This window comes from Cuculus canorus, chromosome 1, assembly GCF_017976375.1.
Source record: "Cuculus canorus isolate bCucCan1 chromosome 1, bCucCan1.pri, whole genome shotgun sequence".
Classification (NCBI taxonomy): Eukaryota; Metazoa; Chordata; class Aves; order Cuculiformes; family Cuculidae; genus Cuculus; species Cuculus canorus.
The window spans coordinates 101768876-101791547 of NC_071401.1; positions in this window are offsets into that span (position 1 = coordinate 101768876).

Sequence of the window (22672 nt, forward strand, 5' to 3'; positions counted from 1 at the left end):
TGTTGTGAGATTTCAAGGCATAAAAAATTTGATCTTACAACCTACTAACATTTCTATTGCAAAAAAAATTTCAATCTTTTTCTACTCTTACCTTCTTTATTACTAACCAGTTGCAGATAATGTTTCTATAACCTCTACCTTTTCTTTTTATCAAATTCAAGTACTATGAGATAATTCAGGAAAGTATAGTCTGAGTAAAAGACATCTAATGCATTATTTATTGACCTCGTCTCTTTTCTGTCAGTTATTTCAATCACTTCTGATAGTTTTCCTTTTCCATCTCTGCAATCCAAAAGAGTAAGTCAGTCCATCAGCACTACTTTTGGTACTTACTAGCCCTGCCTAAGACCACTTGGATCATCTGTCTCAGCTGAGATAGTCCTTCTCTAATTTTTTATTTTCATCAGAAACTGTCATGCCCTTATCAAAATGTCACAAGTGCTCTTCAAAATAAATGTGATGTTGTTAATATACATGTCTTTTCATAAACTATAGAGGGTCAAAATTCATAATCTGTAAAAAACTTTAGTCTCTGTATTTATGAATAGTTTTCCTACTCAAGTCTCAACTTTAGGGCTCAGAATCAGAACATTTATAGGGCCGGAGGAACTGTTAAATTATATTCTCTGACCTTCTATGATCCTATTCCACAAATTGTGGTTTTAGATGTTAAATAAAATTCACATCAGGAGGACAAATACATTTTCAAAGCTGTGAAATAGCTGCAGACAATATTTTTAAGTCATCATTTTTTTTACAGAGAAAAAATGTTCATATAAAATAATTAAAAGTAAAAAATTTAGACTTATAATATTAAAACTGAAAAATCCTTAATAAAGGTAAGAACAGAAAGAAAAAGATAATGTGTTTACAAAGTATTTTGTACTGTCTTGATTGTCCCAGGTCTATGTCTCTAAAGATTATGTAAAAGAGAGGAAATCTGTTTAGTTTCTGATAGGAACTCAAGTCAAGTCACAGACAATTATGCTACATCTCATTTAATTTAGTTAATTGACAGCTTAAAAAATGACAAATGTTAGATTACTCTTCTGGGAGAAGTAGTTTGTCTTTTGTATATTTGAGACATGAAAGGAGAGCATTCACAGCTTCCTTCCAGTTTGTTACAGTGATTAATCACCCTCACTATAATGAAATTTGTACCCAGCATATTACTCTTGTTCATTTCTACATATGTGTATGTTCATGCATCAATGTAGCCAGCATAAATATAGTAACTCACTACACCCAGTTTCTGAGATGACCTCTGCTCTTGTATAGCCTTGAATTTTTTTACCAATCACTACAGTTCTTTTATCTATTAGTTCTTTCTTTGCATGACATTTATTTCATCTAAGTATATTTGTGTGTTAGGAATCACATTTATTTCATCTCAGTATGTGTGTCTGTTAGGATTAATTTTAAGCAAAGGGTTTGTGCAGTATCCCATTCTATTGTCTCTTTATTGTCTCTTTTATCATTCCTATTTTACTGTAACATTTAACTGTTGAAAACAACAAGCCCTTAAGATTTTTTCTAGGAATATAACTGCTAATTATACCTTACCCAGAAATTTCCAATGAATACTTCATTTAATAGTACTCGAACTGATCAAAAACTGAGTCTTAATTCCAGATTTTTGTTACTCCATCTTCTGTCTCTTTCCACTTTGTTTATGGCAAGACCAGATCTTCAGACTTATGTTATACACAGGTTCTATGTTTTCACTTTCTTTCTGCATCCATCGTCTTTTCAAAAATTTCCACTCTCAATACAGTAGTTCACAACTATCTAAAACGTTTTACTCAGCTAAGTTTTAAGGTGATCTATTCATGGCATATACCTTCGCACCCAATGCTGTATAGCAGTAAGCTGAGCCTCACTTAGATGCCACCAACCACAAACAGAATTTCAAGAGAAATGTATAGTACTATAAAGTCATTGCATATTATTGCTGGAGATATACAGCAAGAACAGAAGAAGGCATATCTTTGAAGTAGTCATGCCTATTTCAGGAGTCAACAGCTTGGAAATAGCTACTATAAGATATGGCAGAGGTTTTTTTGTCTTAATCTCAGACATTGCCACAAGGATGTTGTCAGACGGCAGTACTGTATTCCAAGCAGACTTTACTTCACTTTCAGGTAAGAGTGAGTTTACTTCTTCATTTAGGAAAGGCAAAAATTGGCAAATTTAATTAGGTTGATAATGGTCTGAGCTTTTCACTCACACCACTTTCCAGGCAATGCAAATTAATCAAGTGAAATATTTCCTACAAAGGATATATTTGTATATTGTAAGTGTCCATATAGCTGTTGATGTTATGTCGTAACAGTTTCATCCGGGCAGAATGTGATCAGAAAGGTGAGACAACCTCAGGCTGAAAACACTAAATGAGTTCTTCAAAGAAGAATTATAACAAATATCAGTTGTTCTTGTTAGAAGTTAAACCCAGTGAAATAAAATTGAAACATCACATAATAAAATACTACAACAGCAAAAGGTTAGGCTCTAATCTACCTAGCATTGTGCCTCAAAAATTTTGTCATCTCACAGAAAAATGCAGTCAAAAATTGAATAAAATAATGCTTGAACATGAAGGATCTATTGACTAAAGTACAGAGTACAGAAATACCTTCTGTTTGCAGTACCATATTATTAACTCTTGAAAGTACCTATGAGAAGGCAACATATGTCATATCAACTGGAGAAATATTGTAAAACTTCTTTCCTCCTTGGTCTAGGAACAATTAGCAAGCATATCAGGGAGCAATACATGAAGCATGCGATAAGATCAGAAGAGGAAATCACTGACAGAAAAGTGTCTTTAAACAGTCATAAAATAAAAGATAATGTGAGATTAACACCAATGGCACGTAAAGGTTTTCTGTGCAGAGGTAAACAAAATAATGACTATTTTGAGATCTGAAAAGCAATATTTCACTGCAACAAACTTTACTGATGTTGGAAGACAGGAACATTTTTTGTAAAAATGTAAAGCAAAGTCATATAGAAGACTTATGGAGAAATCTAAGTAAGTCAAAGGAATACATTGACTAGATATGAATCTCCATACACAGAATTTTGTAGATGGATTCAAAGTGAGTCAAAATCTGTTATGATCAATTTAATGAGATTCCATGTATAAGATGTCAAAAGGTAAGTAGTGACTGCCTCACTCTTGCAGATACCCTTATTTACTGAGCTTCAAGATTTTTTTCCCTCTTGAAAAGAAATCCATCTTTGTTCCTTCCTTAAACAATTATTCAGTGGTATATTGCATTTGGAAGCAGAAAAATGAGTTAGGTTATTTTTGTGTATCTGACGAGTTATAGGAAAACCTGAAATTATTACATCAAAGTTTTGTGAGATGGATATGCCAGGGTAGGCATGGTCCTTTCATTCACACTTCCAATATTTCTGAAGTTAAGAAATTCAAAATTGTCATCTCTAAATGACAATGACAATAAACACGTCTGTGTGGTTGCAGAACTTTACAGACAACTTTTTTTTTTTTTTAAAAAAAGAAGAAAATTCCTAACTATATCAAATTCTCTAGCTATCACATTCTAGTCTGACTATAATGTGGTCACAATTTTTAGTACCATTGCTTTAAAGGGCAATTATCATGAGTTTAAATTCAGCAGGCAACTAAGCCACTTGAAGCTCCTCCACAGTTGGGCAAGGGAAAGAGAAAGGTAAAAGTGCAAAACTTGTGGGTTGAGATAGAGGCTTTTTAATAGGTAAAGCAAAATCCATGCACACAAGCAAAGTAGAACAAGAAATTCATTCACTTCTTTCTGTTGGCAGGCAGATATTCAGCCATCGCAGGAAAGCAAGGATCCAACACACATTACAGTTATTTGTGAAGATAAGCGCTATGACCATAAATGTCCTCCTCTTTCTCTCTGTTCTCGAACTTTTATGGCTAAGCACGACATCATATGATGTGGGACATCCCTTTGATCACTGGGGTCAACTGTTACAGCTGTGTGCCCTCCCAACTTCTTGTGCACCGCCAACCTGCTCAATGGTGAGGTGTTGTGAGAAGCAGAAAAAGTCTTGAGTCTCTGTAATCACTGCTTAATGAAAGAAAAAATATCCCTGCGTTATCAACATTGTGCTCACCACAAATCCAAAACATAACCCTGTTAAAGTTACTGTGAAGACAATTACCTCTTTCCCATCAAAAACCTGTACAACAGCGTGCTACTAAATTCTAAAGGAACTTAAGTTCACTATTTAAGTTTACTATTCCTTCTCTCTCAATCAGAGAGATATGGATTTGATGGGTGGACTGTTTGGTGAATTGGAAATTGGTTGGATGGTCGTATTTAGAGAGTAGTGGTCAACAGCTTAATGCCCAGATGGAGATCTGTGACAAGTGGTGTCCCTCAGGGGTCCACACTGGGACTAGTGCTGTTTACTATTTTCATCAATGATTTAGACAACAGAGATCAAGTGCACCCTCAGCAAGTTTACAGTTGCTACACCAGAAGGATGGGTTGTCACGCAGATGGACCTGGACAGGATGTAAAAGTGGGCCTGTGTGTATCTCATGAGGTTCAACAAAGCCAAGTGCAAGGTCTTACACCTAGGTCAGGGCAGTCCCAAATTTCAGTATAGGATGATGTGATTGAGAGCAGCCTGGCAGAGAAGGACTTGGGGGTGCTGGTCGATGAGGAGCTCGACATGAGCTGGCAATGTGTGCTCGCAGCCCAGAAGGCCACCCATATCCTGGGCTGCATCAAAAGAAGCGTGGCCAGTGGGTCAAAGGAGGTGATTCTGCCCTCTATTCCTTTCTTGTGAGGTGTTATCTGGAGTATTGTTTCCAGTTCTGGAATCCTCAACGTAAAAAGGATATGGAACTGTTGGAACATGTCCAGAGGAGGGCTACAAAGATGATCAGAGGACTGGAACACCTTCCATATGAGGACAGGCTGAGAGAGTTGGGCTTGTTCAGCCTGGAGAAGAGAAGGCTCTGAGGAGACTTTATAGCGACCTTCCAACACATGAAGGGGGCCTACAAGAAAGCTGGAGAGGCACTTCTTATTAAGGCATGTGTGATAGGACTAGGTGGAATGGCTATAAATTGGGGAGGGGCAGATTTAGACAAGACATTAGGAGGCAATTCTTCACAATGAGGGTGGTGAGGGACTGGCACAGGTTGCCCAGGGAGGTTGTGCCTGCCCCTTCCCTGGAAGTGTTGAAGGCCAGATTGGATGGGACCTTAAGCAACCTGATCTAGTCAGAGATGTTCCTGTCCATGGCAGGGAGGTTGGAATTTGATGATCCTTAAGGTCCTTTCCAACTGAAGCAATTCTATGATGTTATGATTTAACTGTGAATGAAATAATCTTTTTTTTTTCAGTAATTGAGGAGGAATATTTACCTTTCTGTCTTAATTTGTTTCTAAAATTATTCTATGTCCAATTGTACTTCCAGCGTTCATTTAACTTTTTCTGTGTTGTTAATTATATCATTTTCAGTAAGAAAAAAAATGGTGGATTGCAAGAGAAATTTTGAAGAGAAGAGGAGATCCAAAGACATATTCTGTATGTGTTTTCTTGTTCACAAAAAAGGTTTTACTTGTCATTGGGAGAAACATTCTTAGAGATGTCTTAATTCACACATGCGAAAATGCAAACACATAGCTCCCAGTTAATTGTTAACATAAATCATGTTTCTGCATTGTACAAGTTTTGAATATTTTGAGATCCATACACAAAGTTAAAAGCCTCTAAGATGCTGATAAAGTGTAATGTAGGGGAAAACTCTATTTACTGGGCAATGTTTTATATACAACTATTTTAATAGGCATGTCAAGAATGAAAATTAACAATACATTTGACCTTTTTCTTGCCTAAATTTCTGAACAATATGTGACATGGGTAAAAACAAGAAAGCACTTATCAGATGGTACGCATTGCAAGAACATTAATGAAATCCAATCGTATTTTTTCAGTTTTCATTCCATTATTTTTTTTGGAGTCTTTCATGGTCCTAACTGTATTTTTGTCCTTTCATTGGAGTAAAATCTAGCAGTTTGTTCTTTCATGCCGCAATTCATAAGCGCCTCCCCATCTGAACTGATTGTAATTACTTGAGAACGTATTTTAGGAATCTGTGTTTCGTCCCTTGAGATAACTGCAACTAGTAGTGTAGTAGCTGACAGCTGTCTTGACAATATACTTTATTTAATGGTAGGGAAAAAATAGGGAAAGGAAGATTTTAACATATCAATATTTATGTATCCGTCATACCTGAGGTAATAAGATCATAAGAGTGAATCTGACAAGCTGAGATTTTGTGCATGATCCCATGGGTTCCTGTGTCCTGTACTCTCTCTTCCTGCTCATTTCCTTCCGAAAAATTTGCTTCTTATAACTGTGCATGAATTTATTAATCCACCTAGCAGTATTTTAATCCTAAACTTTCCCTTATCTTCTTCCTCCATCATATTGAAATAATTTGCAGGTTTCTTAGAACAGCAGAGTAAATCCATTAAATTCTTCTGTCTGGCAGTGTCTCAGAACAGTCCTAAAGAACTGGCACCAGAGGACTATCAGAAAAACAAACTTGTTGCCTATTAGGGACATTACAATCTTGGTGGATCCCAGTGGTGTTTCTTCTGAACACCTCACTGATAACAGCTCTGAATATAAGTTATTAATTTTGAGCCTTCCTTGAGTTATACATGAATAATATATCTGGGATGTGTACCTGTGTTGGCAATTACTGTAATTAAACATATTAGTAGCAAAAATCAGAGGAACCTTGATTATGCTGTCATGAGCAACCCAACATTTTACTTATTAATGCTACAAAATAAAAGAGGTATAAATGTAAATGAAGAATGCAGCATAAAATGCCATTGCAGATAGGAATTGTGAATGTTTTCGTCTAAAAGCTTTATGTGCCTGCAGTCTAATATCTGGACCAGCAGACATTTGTCTCCACATTTGTTTCAGGTTTAATCCACAAATGACGACCTGAACTTCTGTTTGACTAATAGTGAATGTCCATAAAATTTCCTTTTCTTCCAATGATGAGTAACACATTACTGCTGTGCTATTTTTTGGAAACAGAACAAGACATTGATGCTGTTAATACATACTTCAACACTTCACCCAACAATAAAAACCTAAAGGGAAGTCCGACTAGCCTCTATTTTAGTATTGTGCAGTATGATTTAATAATTCAGCAAATATAAAACATAGTCTTATGATTAATATTTGGATACTAACATATTTTTATGTGACAAACAGCTTATTACAGGATCTAAGCCTCCAACTGAGGTATCTGCCTGAGTAATGTGAATTGATATTAAGATCATAATTGTCAGTACCTGTCAGCCAATTCTCGCTCTAAGTATTGTGAGAAGTGATGTCCATCTATAATTAAGATTACAATAGATTTACAATATTGAGATAAATTGCCTTATAGATTTTTTTCTATATATAGCTAGGAGAGGTACTGAGGTCACTTTGAACAATTAGATAATCCTAATAAGATAGTACATGATATATATACACAAGAATCAGCCTCTCTTAATTTGGAAAACCAGCAATAGACTTCACCAGGAAAAACAACTGAGCCAAAGGCTTCTACCTGCAAACAACCTAGAGAGATTGTTACAGAAATCTATTGATCTTGTAATTCTTACAGTAAGGTTATTTTAGTCTGAAGTACAGAGTGAAGAAGGAGAGCAAGGCAAAGAAAAGACTAGTCTCAGGAGATTGATTCTGGAGAAAATGGGAAGTTCACAGGCAACTTCTGAAGAAAACAGAATTCTCTATAGCAGATAATAAAGTACTGCTACATCATATATACATGTTTACATATAATAGGGCATGAAATGAGGCTTTTTCCTTTCAATGTGAAACCTAACGGAGAAAGGAAGAATGAAAACTAGACAAACAGAACTGGTACATTTATAGGATTCAATATGTACAATATTATAACCTGTTTGTTCTTCTCTATGTAAAAAATTCATTGATCCAAAAATAAACTTAACATAAACAGTCTGAGAGCTAATGTCTGGCACAGATATCCTTAAATCTCAGTTTAATGTAGAAGTTCCAGTGATTTCAGTAAAGGCCTCAAACTTCTTAAAATGTGTGCAGTAAAAATAGCACCTGAAAACCTGAAAATTACCTTTGTGCTCAGAAATTTGTTTGTTTTTCCTCCAGCTGGTCTTAAAAAGGATACTACATTGTATTACACAAGTTATCTGTCTTGTGTTCTTAGGACTGCTGTATTCATGATGGACCGGTATCACAACAATATGAGTAAGATCTCAAGGTCATGCTAAGGAGGACGTGCTAAACTGAAAACATTATCTGTTTTGGAAACAGGCAGGAACTACTGCTCTGGACTGCTTTGCAGGTAGTTGGGTTTTTTGTTTTTTTTTTTGTAAGAGAATGGGACATGAAGCTTCATTTTAGGGGTTATAAATTCTACTTAAAAAAAAAGAAGAAAAAGGAATTTGTACAGTCTTTGTTGTTGGCATGTCTGTGTATGATGAAAAAGGCTGCAACTCCGATTTCTGAAGGTACCTTAACTTTCTCTGCTTTAAAATCTGTCAGAGTCTGGAAGCTAAACAATGGCATTATAAATCTGACAGGCTCTTTACTGTGCTTGCTTGCTATTATTGGAGTTAATGGTAGACAAGAAAAGCAAAGGTGTACCATTCACTTCTATGGAGAGAGCCAATCTGAAGAGTTGGATGACTTGTCTTTCTTCAGATGTACATTGAAAACTCGGCTAGAGTTGGAGGAAAGTTGTGTTTTCTGTCTGGTGATGGTGGTATTTATATGTAACTTTTCAAGTTCCTTTTTCTTCCAATAAATAGTAAAATATTTATAAACAAAGTTACAGAATGTTTCAAACCATTTGGGGTCTCAAAATTAGATTAAATCCAATGCATTATTTTAGCTGGAATAAATACAAGGAAGATGGGACATTTTGAAATATAGAATTCCTCTGTTCTTAACTGTTCTATTCTGTCGTTTTCACAGAAAAATCTAGTGCTTAGTATGTGATAAAATCTTTACTTAAGCATCTGGAAATTAAACATTTCACCTTTTCCTTTTGGAAGGCCCTCTCTTTAAATAACAACAGCAAAAAGACTTGCATTAAGCGTAAAGGAAAAGGATGAACTATCCAAATGAACATACAATATTGTTTGAGACTTAATCAGACTTTTTTTTTTTCCTTTACTAACTGTTCTGAAAATTGTCTGATTCAGTATCAATTATTCTTTTTCTGTGCTGTGTTCTACAGAACAGAAAAAATTCCATGTGGCATGTATTTCCAGGTTTGACTCTACTAATGGTTAATAAAAACCTGAGAATTTGCAATATATGAGCAAATTCCAAGTCCATTTCAGAAAAGTTCAAGCCAAATGTATGAAATTTTCAGTCAGTGAAATTCAGCTGTTTCTATGTAAGATTCAGCTGAGTTCAGCTCTTAAGAGGTACATCACCTCTGAAATTGAAATTCTAATGTGACTTTAAACATTGAAGAAAACAGCTTTGGTGCTGCGGCTGAGTTTTGCCTGACATGGACACACATATATTTTAAAAAAACTATCTAATGGAATCTTTTGAGTCACATACACTTTTAAGGTAGTTTAATAACTAATGGTGGCATGACCATGTTTGGAGCCAATGTCACCTTTTCCTTCCAGCCATTTCCTTATAAAAGATACTTTTTCCTCTTTCTTATCTGTTTCTTCATTACATAATAGGTTTTAACAGTAGTTGTCATAACGTTTTTTGCATGTATTTTTGTGGTTTATTTCATCAAGTAGTTGAGGTTCATAGAAAGCAAGTGACTAGGAGAAACTCCTCTAAGTACAGATATTCTGCTCTGTTATGAAGAAAGTAAACTTATAAATTTTCTTGAAAATTCTTAGCTGCAACATTTTTTATGCCTTCTCTCTGTAGACAAATATAGGTGGGTTTGATTTGCAGAAAACTATAGGTGAAGAGTAGCAGGTGTTTTTGAGCGGAGAAGACTGCATATGTGTGAAGAGAAGCAGAAGTCCCATGTGTTTTGAAGAAATATTTCTGGAGGAATTTTTCTACTTGTGGACTAGTTGCATTGAAAACGAATTCAAAAAAATAAAAATTAATGTGCATGAGTAGGGAAATGCAGAAATTAATGAAGAAGCCTGAGAAACTGATCAATGAATCACAGATGTAAGAGTCTGCAAAGGCAAAAGGAGGGAAAGGGAAGGTAGTACAGTTGCAAACTAAGATAATTTTGGATACAGCCTAGCAGTTTTACTGCTCATGGATTAAGTACTATTTTAAGTGTGATTTGGTAGTACATAGCTTGGGTAGTAATGTTTTATCACTGCTAGTGGTTAGTCACTGGCTTACTGAATACAAACAGATGGTATTTGTGTTTTTTTTTTTTTCAATTCATAAAGTGAACACAGATATGTTTTCTTAATTATTATGTAAACATAGCTCTGCAGAAATTTTCTCTGTATTAATTTCTCTTCCAAAATACATGGTGACATTTTCAGAGAGTCCTCAGAAAGCAGATGAGAAAAGAAAATTATATAGATACATACATATACAAAGATAAGCCTTTCTTAAGTGTACTATATAGGTAATTTTCTGTAGATAGCAAATTGTTAGAACCATAGTGAGATATCCCACACTGTAAGGATAACCAATGTAAGAATTTGCAAAGCTGGGTAGTTACAATAGGGAAAATAGTACAGTACTTATGTAGTCAACGCATTTTACAACATTAAAAAAAAACCAGGATGATAAGAACTGATCTTCAAGCATAAATGTCTACCGTACAACAGACAACATCTATAAAAACATACTTAAAATTGATTTTAAAATATTGTAATCTTATATGACTTTTAGAGTACAGTTTTTTTCTAAAGTCCATACTTCTGAGTGATAATATGCTTAGAAAAAGGAAAAATAAAAATCTTATCTGAAGAAAAATATTCACTTTATTAATCTCTCCTTCATTAGTTTCAAAAGAAGAAAGCATATTTTCTTCTCTGCTGCTGGGGCACGATGATTTGATAGATAGATATATAACTATATATTGTCAAATTATCCAATTGACTATTCCAGAGATGGCTTGCAAGTACATGCCCTGAAGGCAGTGCCATGTGAGAAATTTGCAGTGTCATATGTGTTTATATGATGCCACAATTTATCACTGTTGCAAGATACTAAGTACTACTACACCTTGCATTCCTTCTTTGACTCAGGTCAGATGAAACTGAGATAAAGATGATTTGACATCCTTGGAGGCATTGAGGAAGGATTAGAGAAGGTTAAATTTAAATTTCTTTTTCACCATCACGTTATGTATTTTTTATTTTAAACAAAAATACAAAATGTGGGGGGGGTTTAAGTATAATAAGTTCTATAAATATGTATTTGCAAATACCTGTAGTTTGGCAGAACATTTTATCATGGAGCTTGCAGGGACATGACATTTTCCTTTGTCTTGCGTTCATTACTTCCCAACAATACTAGAATGATTAAATGAGGAACCAACAAAAAACAGCTCAACCAATAGTCCACCTTAACATTTCAACAGTGCAAAACAAAGTTCAATCATTTTGCAATTTTACTTGACTGACTTGATTATTTTTTCACCCTATATATTGTTTTTGCCCTCAGGGGTGAGAGAAATAGGGGAGGGGAAAGAAAAAAAAAAGGAAAAATATATTTAAAAAAACTTTTTTTATTTCTGAGAGGCAATTTATCTTTTTTTGAGGCCTAAAATTGAATTCCACACACATAGAATCAAAGAGAATGCAATATATACCTCCTATAATTAAGCTTTCCTTTACTAATGATGAAAAAAAAAGAAATTGAGCCATAAATCAGGGAATACAACAATTTGCATGCATATATGTATATATGTACTTATGACTTTGTAACGTGGCTGTCTGGAATCTTGTTGCACAGACTCATTACATCATTAATCTCCCTATGAAGTAGAAATACAGAAACTTCATTGCACTCTTATACCTGGAACAGCCATGTAGAGAAAAATAGATTTTTTTTTAACACATTTGGAATGAGTGAAACAGAAATTAAGAAAAAAGTTTCCAAATATTTTGCAGAAAATGTTTGATAAATTCTGAGATAAGGCAATAATATATGTTGCATTTATTACAAATGTTTGAATAGTCTTGCTGTCTCTTTATCTCTTATATTAAGCACTTTTAAAATTATTCTGGTCAAGATTTGCCTGCAATATTTGGACCTTTTCAGCATCTTATGCTTGTCTTAGTCTTCGTATACAGACAATGAAATGCCTCTGATTTTCAGAACAGAGATATTACTTGAGCTTAAACCAGAAGAGTGGTGCATGTTCTCTGCAACCACTTTTTACAAATAAGTCACCATATCACTAGATTGAAAGGAATTGAAAAAAATCATGTGTCAATATTTCAGTAGGAAGGCTTGGGAATCTGAAAGCCAAAGGGAAAAAAAAAAACACATGAGAAAAATCTTACTTTGTTTTCAGTGCCCTCAGCTGGGGAAGAGCTGAGATCTGGGCAGCCTGATAAACTAAGAATGTTATGGAAGAAGTCATGTTTGTGGATTGGATTTTTTTGCTTTTCTTCTGCTTTTCCATGGGTAAGAAATATGTGTCAGTTGCTCAGTATTCTGAATTTCAACAAACAATTAAATAAGTAAATAACCAAAAGGTGGTGTTTCACCAAGAAAAGATGCCTTATCACTAAGTGAAACTCATGTGTCTCCATGTCTTGGGTCCTGGGCTGTGTAACAAAGGGAAAGAAAAACAGCAGAAATAGTGCAGAGAGGAGCTTACATATGAATTGAAAAGGCATTTCATTAAAATCCTCAAATTTTAAACAATATTTCATTTTCACATGGTGAACATATAATAGACATTACCCCAAGCATATTTTTAATCATTTTTCATTTGTTCTATATTGTAGATTGAGTCAAGGAACTTTTAATAGTACATTTGCAGCAGTGGCATGAGTTATTGACTTTGCTTATTTATTTGGAACATTATGTGCCAGAAAAATCTCAGTATAATGAATGTATATCAATTCCAGCACCAATGTGGGAGGTAACATAATCAGTAGGAGTAGAAAGAATATTACACAAATTCCAGTTTGCAAATAGAGCAACATTTATTGACTTAGATATTAAAAATCATTCAATTTTCCACAACAAAAATTTCAAATACAAACAAGTAAATCATATTAATAAACATGAACTGTCGAGAACAAGCTACCTATCTTCAAAAATTATTTGTGTCTGCACTTACAATCTGACTTTTGGCTGGCTCATCTGGATTTTCATTCAGAAACATGATTTAGTTAATGGTGTGAAGCAAGTGCTTTGGCTGTCTTTTGTGGAGAAGACGTGGTAGCAGAGGCTTTCTAAACGGATATTAATTTCTTTTTTTCCACAAAGACATGTGAGTTTGTTCTGAATGACAGTCCTATTACTTGACGCAGGTGAAAACAAAGAGGAGCTTTTCTGAAATTTTCACACAGAAAGCATTTTCATTGGATATGATAACTTACTTGCAAAAAAAAACCCCTTTTTTTGCGCAACTTTTGCAAACTAACTTGAGAAAGAATTTCTGGTCAAGTCAAGAGAGAGAGAAAGGTCAGCTAGTCTTTTCAAAGATAGCAAGAGTGGGGAGCTCCCCCTGGGTATAGCAAGCAAATCTGCCTCTTTGTATCTTGAATAAATAACCATGGTAAGAGAGACCTGAACTTCAATATTATGCCTCTGATGCAGACATTCATTACTCTGGACAATGGAGTAAAAATGTTTGTCTTTTAATATGTATTTAATTAAACATATCAAATCTTACTAATCAAATTTTCTGAGTGGTATTCTTTTTCAATGGGGAGACAAAAAGAATCTCTTGACTCTGTGCAGACTAGCCAACTACCAGTGGTTAAGGTAGTTCCTTATTTCAAGCATGATAGCTTCATTAAGATATGACAAAAAATGCAGTTTAGTTCCTGGTGTGAAGACAAAATTTTGGACTTCCACTATTTTTTGTCAGCACTATGACAGAACGAATAGAACAAATTACATGAAGTGTTGTCCTCCCCTTCATCCCCTCCCTTCCCCTTTTTCAGGTGAATTTTCTCAGAAGTCTTGATTTCATACCAATGAAAACTGAAGGAAAAAAAAAAATCACGATGCTCTGTAGGATGAGAAAATGTCTTCCACTGATGCCTAAGTCTTCTGAGCTCTTCAAAATGAGTGAAAAGCTTTCTTCTGCAGCCTGTGTAGCTTTTCCTTGCTATTCTTATATCCACAGTTATTGCAGAATGATAATACAGATTTTTCATATGATAGTTCTTACTTTGAGGCTGAAGGAAAAGAAGGAGACATATTTTGCTTTTCAATCAATGTGGAAGACAACATAAAATTCAAATCATCTGCTTGTTATCACAGCTTCATGAACAACAAAATAAATCACTACTATCAGCCACAGTTAGCCCAAGAACAGGCAGTGAACCAAAAGCAGAAACTAATACAATTAGAAAAAAATGGAGACAATTGTTGTTTTACTCAACCAGGCAAAACCATTCAATTAAATAGTTAATTTAATGTAATGAGTTGTAAGCATTTCTGTTTATGGCAACCTCACTAACTATTACTTTATTCTTGCTTTGGTGCATTTGTTTATAAGGCATTAAGATAACATAAACATAGGAAGAGTTGTAGAATTTCTGTATATAGAGACATCAGGCTTCATAAAAACAACACTCATACTTTCACAGCACTCATCTGAAATAGATCAGACTGCTTAAGTACTGACTATACTAGTGATTTTTGGTGTTTCCAGTACTATAGAGACAACATGAAGTTTTTATGTCTACATGTATTTCAGAAGTCTATCTAGCACTAGGAATTCATGAGTTTAAATAAATAATTTCAGTATTACAGAAGGCAAGAGAGAGTCACACACATAGAAACAAAAATAATTCCTGTGGAAACATAAATCGTATTTTTTACATTTATTTAACTGTTTCTTTCCAAATATATTGCTAGTATTCTGCTATTCTTCTTCTTTCTTCCCCTGTTTGATTAAATATGTTTAACATACCAGAAAAGGAGAGTAGGAATAAAGGGCAGTTCTCACAAATGAGGAATATCATCATTGGATTTCCAGAGGATTTTGTGGTGGAACATATTCATAAATAGCCAGCTACAGAGGTGAGCAATAAAGTGACAAAATTTGCTGATGATATTAAGTCTCTGAGGAATCTAAGGTCAAATACTGACTGTGGAAAATTGTCAAGACACCTTATAATACTGAGTGTCTGAGCAATAAAAGATGGATGAAATTCAGTATGTATAAATGTGATACACATGGGGACGAGCAATCCTAATTTTACATATGAATTATATGTAAAGCTCTAAGCTGACTTATTACTCAGAAGCAAAATCTTGATGCTAAGGAATAAAATATTATTAAAATGTCTGCTCAATACACAGTAGCAGACAAAAAAAAAAACAAAAAAAAACCAAAAAACCCCAAAAAAACAACCCCCCAAAAAAACTATGACTTATCAAAGCTTTATGAAGAAAAATAAAGAGAAAATTATCAGTACACTGTAGAATTCCCAGTTTTCCCATACCTTGAATATGAAAGCATGGGAATTCCCCTTATTCCTTCATCTTATTTCCTCACCTAAGGGAGAATAATTGAATTGGAAAATGTTCAGACAAAACTGACAAAAAGACATGACCAAAGATAAAGAATGTCTTCTAAATGAGGAAGGATTAAATAGGCTAGGGCTATAAAAGAGATGTCTTGATATTACAGAGGATAAGATAAAGGTCTACAAAATCATAAGTGGCATTGGGAAATAGGGATTAGCTGTTCACGTTCCCTTCCAAGGCAAGCAGTGAGACTTGATAGTAACTAGTCAGAACTAACTCAAAATGTACAATAGGTGGTTCTTCAAACTGAAGAGAACAGGTATGTGAAACTCATTTCAACAGTGTAACATGGATGCTTAAATTAATGAAGTTTGCAGGTAAGACTAGAGAAAACATGAGAATAATCCACAGAGACTTGTTAAATGAGTAAGACTACTCCTGGTCTGCAAGAACTTTCTAAAATGATAATAGTTGGAGGCAAAAAACATTTTTACAAGAATATTAGATGTCTCTGCCTTCTCCTGTTCTTCTCTTGGAATCCTTTCTAAAGTATTACTAGGAAACACATGGACTGGATAGAAACTTTATCTGATCCATTGTTGTTCTTAAGTTTTTCTCAAGAACATTGAAGTGTATTGTTTCATAGTTTGTGCCATTCTTGAATTTTAAGTCCAGCTGGATAGTCAGGCATTTTTAGGTATTTGTTGGCTGCAAACCTTTCCTCATATTCCAAAAATGTAATAGGGAAGTGTCTGGCAGTTACATGTAATGTTTAGGCTGTTCAAGGCATCTAGGTTTAATGGGATTTAGATGATCAAATCTAAGCTGGCTAAACACTGTGGAACATATCTTAACCTGAAGCAGATGCATTTCTCTATCTCTCTCATCTGTGGGATATGGAAGTATTGCTCATCTCTTTCTGATAACAGTAGTTGTATCCTGACTCCATATGTGTACAGTATTTTTCATAGTGCTTTTGCTTACAAGGGAAAGAAATCTCAGGCATACAAATTAAAAGGTCAGTAAAAGAGGAGGTACCCTGTCATACATCTGCTACACAATCAATGCATAGCTTTTGTCTCTGTTTTTTTTCCGACATATGTCTAGAACACTTGAGGACCATTAAAAACAAATTCTGTCCTTTTCTTGATTGGTTTCAATAAAAACGTATCAATGTTTTCCATCCACTTGCAGATATTTGCCATCAATGTCTGACAGCACTAGTCATTAAAGTATGAATGTCTAGGCCTCAAGATATTAATTTTGACATAATGTGGGGAGAGAATTTATTTAAGTTATAGAAGCAAGAGTTATTGAGGAAAAGTTGTATTACACTGGAGGCACCTCATATTTGGCTTAGAAAACACGAGTAGCTGTGGCAAATACGAGGGGTTAGTACAACCTGTCTCATCAAGAATGTTTGTCTATTTTTATGTTTAGCATTTCTACACCAGCATTTATAAATCTTCTCAGAGATCATTTATTTGGCACACCTGTGACATGCTTCTGCACAATGTTCAGTTCATAAAACTGCTTCTGTATGGGGCTGTTGATGTAATGCCTGGTAGTTTATGTCTTGTTGTCAGTTTTATGTTCCAGACTACATGGAGCATCTATCAAAAGACTTCTACACATTTTAAGGCATGTAGAGATTCTGTTACTTTTTTGAAATTATTTAAGTTTGACCCTATTTTGTCTACACAGATTCAGAGGTTAAATAACTGGCCGATATGCCATCCCTTTGAAGTGCTCTCATTCCTTACCGTAGGCAGAGGTCCCAGAGTATGCCTTTATATCTTTTGATTGGGAACCTTATACTGCATAGAAGCAGGAATATAGAAACATTATGTTTACACAGCATTCATTTCTAGGCTAATATGCATAGTAGATTGCCTTGTGTGTTTGTTACTTCTGATGCAGGGATCTGATGAGCCACTTCATACAGTTACTGGCAGTCTGCTAGGTAAGGTCAGCTCTGCTGCATGTTGCAGAGTGACCCTCAGTCCTGTTGAGTTGCACTCTTCCAATTTTTTGCACTTTTATTGGGACTTTTAACTTATCCCTGGAGTCCTTGACTTCTTGACCATCGCATAGTCTTATCTTTAGTTTAGGTAAAAACCAAACGCATATTCTCACCATATTGAGTGTAGACATTTTCGGTTTTGACCGGGCTCTTCAGCTATTATCTTTTCTTGGTTAAGGATCATATCTCTTTAGTGGTGATATGCAATCGAGAAATAATTATAAATTACTGATGACAGTGTCTTTTCAGAATAAGGTGGAAATACTTTCCTACAAGATACTTTAGTTAGTATAGCTAAGTGTAGTTTAATTCAAAATCAGTCCTTTCAAAGCTATGTCCCTGTGTTGGCAAGTAGGACTAGATTTTCTCCATATCTCAGGTAGATCCCCATCTCTGAATGGCGTCAGTAAAAAGCTGAATTGTTTTCTCAGATTTTTTTTTTCCTCTTAATTTCACACTCTTTACAAAATTAATGTGCTGTTCTTCATAAACTTTTGTTCTTTCATGGAACACTCAGGTGTCATTTCACAGGCTGGACTAAAACAAGCTGCAGAAGACCAGCCTGGCTGAACAGAGAGTTTAGGATGAAATTCAGAAAAAAAGAAAACCAGAGAGTTTTAACCTTTTGGGAGAACAGGCAGGAAATTCAGGACTACAGGGGTGCTGTGAGGTTATGAAAGAACAAATTTGAAGTGTTAAAACTCATGACTTAATCTGTCTACTGCCATAAAAGACAATACAAGAAGTTTCTATAAATATATTAGCAGCAAAAGGAGGGCTAAAGAAAATCTCCAACCTTTATTGGGTAGGGCAGGAGAACATAGTGATAAAGTCTGAGGAAAATGTTGAGGTACTTAACGCTTTCTTTGCCTCAACCTTTAGTAATAAGACCAGTTGTTGTCCAGGTACCCAGCCCCCTGAGCTGGAAGACAAGGACAGGGAGCAGAATGAAACCCCTGTAATCCAAAGGGAAACGGTTAGTGACCTTCTATATGAGTTCAACACACATAAGCCTATGTGGCCAGAAGGGATCAGCTTAAGGGTACTTGAGAGAGCTGATAGAAGTGATCACCAAGATATTTGACATCATTTATGAGCAGTCCTGACTAACTGGGGAGGTTGCAGTTGACTGGAGGCTAGTAAATGTGATGCCCACCTGCAAGAAGGGCCGAAAGGAGGATCTGAGGAACTACAGGATTGTCTCACCTTGGTACTGGGGAAGATTAAGGAGCAGATCATCTTGAGTGCCGTAGCAGGGCACTTACAGGACAAACAGGTGATCAGGCCCAGTCAGCATGGATATAGGAAAGGCAGGTCCTAGCTGACTCACCTTTTCTCCTTCTAGGACAAGTTGACTCGCTTAGCGGATGAGGGAAAGACTGTGGGTGTTTTTTCCCTACTCTTCAGTAAAGTCTTTGACACTATTTCCCATAGAATTCTGAGAAACTCCCTACTCATGGCTTGAATGGGTATAATCTTGGCTGAGCAAAAATCTGTCTGAGGGTCTGTGCCCAGAGTTGTAATGAATGGAATTAAATCCAGTTGATGGCTGGTCATAAATTATGTTCCCCAGGGCCCAGTGTTGGGGCAGATTCCATTTAAAACTTTATCAATGATTTGGACAAGGAGATCGAGCACACCTTCACTAGGTTTGTAGGGAACACCAAGCTGAGTGGGAGTGTAGATCTGCAAGAGGGTAGAAAGGCTCTAAGTGGACAGGCTGGATCAATTGGCCAAAACTGACTGTATGAGGTTCAAGACTATGTGTCGGGTCCTGCACATGGGTCACAGCAACATCATGCAGTTTTCCAGACTCGGGGAAGAGTGGCTGGAAAGTTGCCCAGTGGAAAAGGACCTGGAGGGGTTGGTTGGCAACCAGCTGAATGCTAGTCAGCAGTGTGCCCAGGTGGCCAAGAAGGCCAACAGTATGCTGGCTTGTATCAGAAACAGCGTGGACATCAGGGTTAGGGACGTGATTGTTGCCCTGTACTTGGCACTAGTGAGGCTGCACCTGAAACACTGCATTAAGTTTTGGGTCCCTCACTATAAGAAAGACAATGAAATGCTGGAGCATGTCCAAACGAAGGGCAACAAGGCTGTCAAAGCATCTAGAGAGCAAATTGTATAAGGAGAGGCTGAGGGAACTGAGGCTATTTAGTCTAGAGAAGAGGAGACTGAGAGACACCTTATTACTCTTTGCAACTATCTGAAAGGAGGTTGTAGCAAGGTGGGTGTTGGTTTCTTCTCCGAACTAACAAGTGATATGATGAAGGAAATGGCCTCAAGTTGTGCCAGAGGATAGATTGGATATCAGGAAAAATGTCTTCACTGAAAGGGTTGTCAAGGATCTTAACAGGCTGCCTGGGGAAGTGATTAAGTCATCATTCCTGAAGGTATTTAAATGACACATAGATATTATGTTTAAGGATATGGTTTAGTGGTAAACTTGGCAGTGCTTGATGTACAGTTGGACTTGAAGATATTGAAGTTTTTTCCCAACCTAATTCTCATTTTTTCCCAACCTAAAATTCTCAGCCAATGATAGATGAGCATACGACTGCACAGTCCAGGCTACGCCATGGTTTGACTTCAAAATTTGGGTACATGTTTGGGGTTTTTTTTTGTAACATGGCTGAACAACTGAATGCCATACTACATATAAAAAATTATTGGGAAGTCTTTTTCATAATGTTTGTCATGGGAAGCACATCAGCTAAGCAAACAACAGCCTTATAGCTTGTGGCAGTTTTATAGTGGGCATAAATAGTTCAGTTTTGAACCTTAAGGTGAACTGGGAATTATTGATATAAGAACTTTTTTCTACTTCCCTGTCATTTTACAGAAAATGTTCTCATAATAAATGTTTGTGCACAATGATGTAGAAATTAAGCCAAAGGTGTTTGTAAGTTTTACGATGACTGTCCTTTAATTCTGGAATTCAAAAGGAATATTTTTCATCCAGTATTACAAATCTTTAATACATATGACAAGCCCTATACTTAAAGTAGTGTTACAAATAAGAATAAGAAATGCCAGAATTTCACTTTGCTGAAGTATTACAAGTGTTTTCTTAATTATTGTCTGTTTCAGGAAAATAGATGGATCATTATATCTGCAAATTCTCAATAGATCTTTCATTTCTAAATGTTTGAACAAACAGCTAAATAATATTTTGTCATTTAAATTATTTTTACTTGCTTTTTATGTATTGCTGCATTTTAACTCCTGTTTAGAAATATATATTTATTTAAACATATGTAGTTGAGATTAGTACACTTACTAACTTGAAGGATAAGTCTTTAATTATTTTATAAAGATTAATTGCATTGCTATTAGAAGTAAATACTAATAGTACATGTAAAAATGTACATAAAATTAACTGAAATGTAACTTATGTAAACTCAAGCCTTCCAAGATAATTTTCTATCATATAAAAAAAAGAAGAAATATGTAATGATACATAATCTAGCTCTTATTTTGGATTTTCTTATGTTTTTTAAATGAAGAAAGGGGCAATCGAACTCTAGGAAAAGCTGATCTAATAATTTGTTCTACATCTCTGATATATCACTGAAGAGAAGCTCCTAATTAGCATTTTGACCTTTATGAATAAAATTTAATGAATCTTTCATTAGTAGTAGACCACGCAGGAGTTATGGATTGAAACACTAACTTTTTCTGATGACACAACACCTACTTTGAAAAGTTTCTGGAAGTTTTTACTTAATTTGGTGTTTGATTCACAGTAACCCATTTTAGGTCAAGTCATCTAACATTGCAGATACAGTGCAAGTTAACAGATCACTGGAAAAATTTCACTATGATTCCCAGACGGGGTTTTTCAAATCAGATTTCCTACGTCATTTGGACTGACATTGTTCCTTGCATTACTTTTTGAAATTGTTATTAAATTAAGAACTAATAAGATGTGCCACCACATACCAAAAGCCTCTGTCAATTGTGCATGTGTCCCACCGAAACCTTCAAAAGTAATGAGTTCTGTCTTTTTATGCACCATGCACAGAATAAAGGAGACCAGCAAATTATTTACAGATTTTTTCTTTCTGTTTTCATGATCAAGACATAAATGAAAGTGTGCCTGATTATTTCTCATGTTGAGCAGTTTGTGTAAATTACTTGTTGTGATGCTACATTCTCAGAGGCTTCAACCTGACTCAGTATACTTTTCCACAGAAAAACTGACATTTGCTTGGAATGACTTATTCTGCAACAGTTCTGGGGGGCAGTAAATAGCAGGCTACTTTGGAGCACTACTGCAGTTGTAACTCCCATTATAGTTACTGCTGGAACTTGGAGCTTGATTGTTGTGCCAAGAAAATATTAACACTAGTGGAGGCTCTTCAGCTGGCAATAATAGTCCCTGCTCTAGGTCACAGTGCCTTTAAGCACATGCTTTATTCATTCCTATACAATGAAACACACAGAAGTTTATGCTTGGATCATATTGCATGTAGTGGGATATGTTTGTTCAGGTTGTGGAATTAAGACTTTTTGGCAATCAACCTAGTATTTTTTTGTTGCTGTAGGCTTAAGAGGCTCTTTGTGTGTATCTTGCCAGTCCCAAGGTCTAGAGTTGGTCCTGGGAACCATAGAGCAGAGAGCCTGACTTCTGTCATGGGTAAGACGGCAGAGTCTGTTGTATGAATTAGAACAAGCACTCAGAAGACTGAGTGCATCCAGAAACAGTCTGTTGGGAAAGTGACAATATGGCTTCTGTAAAGGGAAGTATTGGTTCAGCCTGCCAAATTTGGGGAGGGGCGGGCACAAATTTGCAGGTTGTTGGAGTTTGTGAAGTCACAAGGCAGTGTATGAATGAAATGTGAATTGGTCTTTCAATATCCACAATAAAAAAACTAAGAAGCACTTGTTGGAAATAGTGAGATTTATTTGAGACAGTTTATACAATAGATAAAAAAACCTGCACAACTTGCTTTCCCGGGAAATTGTAGCAAGAGACAGC